The 6,543-nt window shown below is 44.4% G+C and overlaps 1 pseudogene; it reads right to left on the bottom strand.

Annotated features, from left to right (window-relative positions):
• Positions 1-2,245: 2,245 nt before the first annotated feature.
• LOC118675693 lies at positions 2,246-3,412 on the bottom strand (annotated as a pseudogene).
• Positions 3,413-6,543: the final 3,131 nt, after the last annotated feature.

Genomic DNA, 6,543 nt, shown 5'->3' with positions numbered 1-6,543 from the left:
CCTGCTAGCTTAGGCACACTCCTCAGGAGATTGGACCTAAGCTGGCAGTCAGACATCCCTCTGGCAGCCCAGGAGCCCTTGGGAGATGTCCATTTGCCAGCGGGGAGCAGGCCCAAGCTGCAGTCGGACATCCTTAGCGCTACTGAGGAGGCAGGAAAGTCTCCCGCCACCATCGCTGTGCTGGCAGCCATCAGCCTAGCTTGTGGCTGAGCAGAGCTCCCCCTGTGGGAGCGCACTAACCACCAGGGGCAGCTCTTGCATTGAGCGTCTGCCCCCTGGTGGTCATTGTGTGTCATAGTGACCAGTCATTCCCAGTCGTTCTGCTGTTAGGGTCAATTTGCATATTACCCTTTTATTATATAGGATAGAGGCCTGGTACATGGGTGGGGGCCAGCTGGTTTGTCCTGAAGGGTGTCCTGGATCAGGGTGGGGGTCCCGCTTGGGTGCGTGGCCAGCCTGGGTGAGGGGCTGATGGCTGTTTGCAGGCTGGTCACACCCACTTCAGGGTGGGGGTCTCCACTGGGGTGCCTGGCCAGCTGGGTGAGGGGCTGATGGCTTTTTGCAGACTGGCCATAGCCCCTTCAGAGTGGGGGGTCCTGCTGGGGTGCCTGGCCAGTCTGGGTGAGGAGCTGAGGGCCGTTGGCAGGCTGGCCAAGCCTCCCAGTGGGGACCTTCACCCCATGAGGGTGTGGCCATCCTGGGTGAGGGGCTAATGGCTGTTTGCAGGCTGGCCATGGCCCCCAGCCACCCAAGCTCCCAGTGGACGATGGCTGGAAGTAGGTATCTGGGATTTATTTAGCTTCTATAATTGAAACTTTGTTGCCATTTTCAGGATGGTCACAGCCGCTTCAGGAGGGGGAGTCCCTCTAGGGTGCCTGGCCATCTTAGATGAGGGGCTGATGGCTGTTTGCTGGCTGGCCACAGACCCTTTAGGGTGTGTGGGGGGGTCCCACTGGGGTGTCTGGCCCACCTGGGTAAGGGGCTGATGGCCATTTTCAGGCTGGCCACGCCCGTGGGCTGGAAGCAGGCATCTGGGATTTATTTATCTTCTATCATTGAAACTTTGTAGCCTTGAGAGGAGCTCAGGGCCAGCCAGAGCAGGCGGGAAGCTTGGCTTCCTCCATCACCGGGGGTAACACAAGCCTCCTGCTCGCTCCAGTTCCGTGGCCGCAGCCATCTTTGTGACGGACTGACGGAGTGAGAAGTGATGGTTAATTTGCATATCACTCTTTTATTAGATAGGATGGTTGCTGCATCATTGGGCATTATGTTCATATTCAAAGTAGGAAAAAGAGAGAGGGCAGTGTCCCATGTGACCATCCCCCTTTATCAGGACAGCAGCTCTAATGGCAGCCCCATTAGAGCTCTGTGCATGTCCCAATCATCAGATTTGTCACAGGCACACCTGGCATGACAGGAACCCGGGGGGGGGGGGGGGGGCGGTGAGAATTTAGCTGGACACCCTGCAGCCTGAACGAAGGCAGGGTTCTAACAACTACAAAGAGGGAATGGTTTCAGGGGCAGCAATTAGCAGTTTGCATAACACTGATCAAATTGCATTGAAATGTTTTTTCTCTGTCTCCTCTCCCATCGAGGTTAATGACACTTGATAGACAGAGGCACCCAATCATCCTGGTATTCCTAGCACATGGCACACTGCCTGGCACAAAATACTTAATAAACACAACTCATCCTCACCCCTATGCAGCAGAATATCTCAAATCTAGACCTACATAGAAGCAGAAACTTCTTCTCCCACCTAACCCCCACTGTGGCATTTTTGATTTTCCCTAAAAAGAGAGTCCCTTTCTCCTACAGACATTCATTTAGATGAGGTTTCCTCTAAAGTGCCAAAACCCATGCAGTGTCTATAACTACAGAAAAGAATCATAATGAGCAGAAGAAAGCATCAACTTAAATACTCAAGGTCACCTCAAATCCTGAGGAGTTCCAGGGTTCTGTGACAGAGGAAGAATTTTGTGGTTAAATCTTGAACTAAAATCCAGGCAAATATCCTCTGTCTTCATCTTCTGATTCTTAATTCTTTGACATACTGTAAGATTCATTCAAATCAAATTATGTAGTAACAAGACCTAAAAATGTTTTGAAAAAGTTTGATTTAAAAATTCCTAGATAAACTTCATTTGCTAATTTTCTATTCTACTATCTATATTTTCTTTCTTTGCTTCATATCTTCTTTCCCTCCCCCCACCCCCCACCCCCATTAAGTTCTCTAGGACAATTCCTAAAAAAACAAAACAACAACAACAACAACAAAACCTATTAGTCCTAATGCTCGGTTGGAGGCAAATTTATCCCAACAATCCTCAGGTCTGTGACTGTCTAGAGCAGCGGTTCTCAACCTGTGGGTCGCGACCCTTTTGGAGGTCGAACGACCCTTTCACAGGGGTTGCCTAAGACCATCCTTCATATCAGATATTTACATTACAATTCATAACAGTAGCAACATTACAGTTATTTAGCAGCAACGAAAATAATTTTATGGTTGGGCCACAACATGAGGAACTCTATTTAAAGGGCCAGAAGGTTGAAAACCTCTAGTCTAGAGCTTAAATCTGGTGAGTCGGATGGGCTCCGACAGCAGCCCAAGCAGAGGAGTAGGGTGCAGTCTGACCACTGTTTACTCCCACCAGGCTCAGTGCCCCCAGCATCATTACACTGAAGCCAATGAGCCGCTGCTTGGTGTTTTCACAGAACATCAGTGCCGTGGACTTAAAACCAATCAGCGCATCATCTCTTTTGTCCTGATGGGACTGGATAGTATCATATATTAGAGTCCACATGATTCCAGAAAAATAAAGAGGCAGGCAAACAGATGGATCACAGGAGCCCTTGACAGCAGACCATCCAAGTAAAGCTCTCTAATTAAAGGAGAACCCCAGGGCTAATTGAGGCCAGTACATAATTCTTTTCATTAGCGGGTAGGTGATGACAAGAAGAAAGAAGGCTGTTCCAAGAGCTATACTGTAGTAATTCAGACACAGAACAGTGCCAGGGTCGGCTGTCCCCTGACAAAAAAGAAGGACTGAAAAGTTGAAATGTCTCTAGCAGCAATTGGGCAATTTGCTGTTCTTATAAACCTTTTTATCATAGTCCCAGTCCCACATATCATTACTAGTACAGTCTGCTCCACGTATCAGAATAAATCTAGTGACAAAGAGGGATAGCATGTACCAATCTGGAAATCAACCTAGTTCAGCTGTCAAACCAATGCTCCAGGTACATGGCAGCTACAGCAGCTGGGTTCCAACGGGCTTGTCCAACTGCATGAGGCGCAGGTATGGCTGCAGAGGGAGGAGGGTGGGGGGGCAGAGTCCAGGACTCGTGTGGCCCACAGGCTGTGCCTAGGCCAGTGCAGCCCTAGCCCCACTGAGAGTGGCCAGTCCCTCATGCTGGGTACACCAGCTACACTAGCCAGCCCCACAGCCACGCCTAGAAATTTATTTTTTCTAAAAAAATAATAATAATAATTAAATTTATTAGGGTGACATTGGTTAAAACTAAACAAGTTTCAAGTGAACAATTCTATAATACTGTGTATTGCCCATTGTGTGTTCACCACCCAAAGTCAAGTCTCCTTCTGTCGTCATATATTTGACCCAATTCTACCTCCCAACACCCCCTTTCTGACTCTTCTTTCATTCAGCAGCTATTAGGCTAGCTGAGGTATGTGTATGTGGCTTTGGAGCACTGGATGAAGCATGATACGAATTTCTATAAATTCAGATGAAAAATTGGGAAGAAAGAAGAAATGGCTAGATTTGGGCTTAGGGCTTCAGGTTGCCCACAATGGTCTACAAATGACTGTAGTCCCCTGGCCACCACCTCTTTCTCTCATTGATTAATGAAGTTCTGTGCCAACAGCTTGGAGCCAGGTACACTTCAGTGGGGAAATGTGATACTTCAATCCTGACTTACCTAAAAGCCAACATTATACAGCCTATGACCTGTGGATGTGTTCAAATGGTATCGGTTGCATTGCTCATGGCAAGTACAATACAGATGAGGTTCTTCATCAAGAAATCAGAATCTAATTCAATAAAACTTACTCATGCAATTCAAAAACAGTCTTCTCTGAGGATTTCATGATGCCCAGGGCTGTAAGACAAGCCCATCCAAGTAGTGTTCATGGCATGTGCACTCTCCTAAAACATTTTCTCCTGAGAACATGTACAACATAAGGGTGGAGTTGGATGCAGTGAAAAACCTCAGATAAGTCACAGTAAACCAAAACTGGCTTTTAAGGATCTTGAGCTCAGCAGCAAGATATACACTGAAGGCCTATAATCCTTGGATGGAACAAGGGATTTCTCCTTTATACTTGAAGAAAAAAAAAAACTATTCTCAGCTATTCAGGTGCAAATAGAGACTGTGCATTTTGGCAGGGAGGACTGATTTGGGATTTAAAGACAAAATTATAAGTTCAAAAATGGGAGAAAAGATGAACTAGGAGTTGTTAGAAATAGAATCATTGTATTCTTCATATTTTACCCAAAATAACAATTATACATTTCAACAGTGATTTTTTTTTTATTTTTTTTTATCAAATGGATTACTCAGGAACTTCTCATTCTGGCTTACTAATAACAAAGATGCCATTATTTAAATAAGAGGACAGAGTTTAAAATTGGATAAACACTGGAAAAGAAGAAAAGAAAACCCCATTGCACTGGGCTGAGAGTCTCTCATGTGTTACATGTCACCTGCAGTTCCAGGGCCTTTAGCCCAAGTCCATGTGGGCACATAAACCTGGGGCTGTGCCCACACCTCCAGGGCAATGGCACCTATTCCCCCACTTTGCTTTGGTCTACAGATGTCTCTCAACCAACTCTACACCAGAGGCACATCCTGAAGTGGACCATGTGGGGAATGAAGAATATTAACTTGTCAGAATCTGTGCAATCTGGACTTCTTGGCGATGGCCAAGGAATAGCAGGATTGTTGCCTGGGAGGGGAAATCCCTCCTTTGAACTCTACTACTGATTGCAAGTTATAGAATCAACATCCTGCCTGGCCAGTGTGGATCAATGGTTGAGCATTCACCTATGAACCATGAGGTTAACGTTTGATTCCCTGTTAGGGCACTGGGCTCAATCCCCAATAGGATTCTCTCATCTCCCATCATTGATGTTTCTATCTCTCTCTCCCTCTCCCTTCTTTTCTGAAATTAAAAAATATATGTACTTTTAAAAAAAAAAGATAGAATCAACATCCCATAGAAGAAACAAAACAACTGGCATTTCAGCATCTGCACCTGCTTGGGCTACCAAAGAGCACATGTATTATTCCAGAAAACATGGTGAGTTGTGGGAATAGAGGACAAATGTTGTCCCACAATGCCTGGAGGTGAAGAACTTCCAGACTACCATAAGAATCTCAGTTCTGATGAGACCACCACAAATGCAATGACAGAAAGTATTGTGGCACTGCAGAAACTACAGAGAATCTATGGGTAAAAATGAACTTCTTAATTCTTTTGGATTTTTTGATGGGAAAGTGTTTTTATCACGATCATTAAATGAGAACATTAGGAAGAATAATTGAAGACAGTTTTGTATCATACATGTAACAGAGGAACATTCTTGTTTGTAGTAAACTTGTTTTCCCTTATCCATTTGTTGTTTTCAAATTAAGGGCTAAATTCACCTCTCTCCTGAACATGAGGGGAGATAGATAAGAAAAACAATTGATAATTATAATAAAACACATACTATGACATATTTTCATACAGTAAAACCTATCACAAATTAAAGATAAAGGCAAATCAAAATATTATAAAAATCTATAATCTACAACCTTCAGACGACACACTCTATACCTAACCTTGGGTGCACTAAATATCCCATTCTTACATCCCTCCCTCTGACAATGCTGGCCAGATACAATCAGAGGAACTAAAAGTTAGACATAGAAACTTCCCATGCCCTGAAAGCTGAGAAAAGAAAACTGTGATATGTACTTCACAGGTCAGATTTCTTTTCTCTAACTTGAATACAATTTGGTCATAACTAGAATGTCTGTAGCTCCTACTGCATACAAGGAGTTTTTATCTATGTGATCTCCATGAAACTATGTCATTCCACTCCAAGCAGCTTCTAGAAATGGGAAAATGTATGTTCTGCTAAATTAAATAAGGCTCTTCTTTATTGATAGGTTAGTAAAAGCCTGTGTCACAGGCCTGGAGTACCAGAAGCAGACCCTGAGATACACTCACAGGGTTTTATTTCTTTAGGACAGGGTTTAGGTTAAACTGTAAATCCCTGGGATTAGGTAATACTTTAATTGTAGTTAGAATCATTTACACTTCAGTGTGAATAAAAGTTGCCAGAGCAGGGACGTGAAGGGATTAAAAAATAAAATAAAATAAATGCAGAGCTTTTCGCTTTTTTTGTTTGTTTGTTAATCCTCACCCAAGGATATTTTTTCCATTGATTTTTAGAGAGAGTGTAAGCAAGGGAGGGTGGAAGAAGCAAATATCAGTGTGAGAGAGACACATGGATTGGTTGCCTCCCACAGCTCCAA

The sequence above is a fragment of the Myotis myotis genome, unplaced genomic scaffold (genome assembly GCF_014108235.1).
Source record: "Myotis myotis isolate mMyoMyo1 unplaced genomic scaffold, mMyoMyo1.p scaffold_m19_p_2, whole genome shotgun sequence".
Taxonomy (NCBI): Eukaryota; Metazoa; Chordata; class Mammalia; order Chiroptera; family Vespertilionidae; genus Myotis; species Myotis myotis.
The sequence above is the reverse complement of the archived record's forward strand: the minus strand, read 5'-3'. Positions and strand labels throughout refer to the sequence as shown.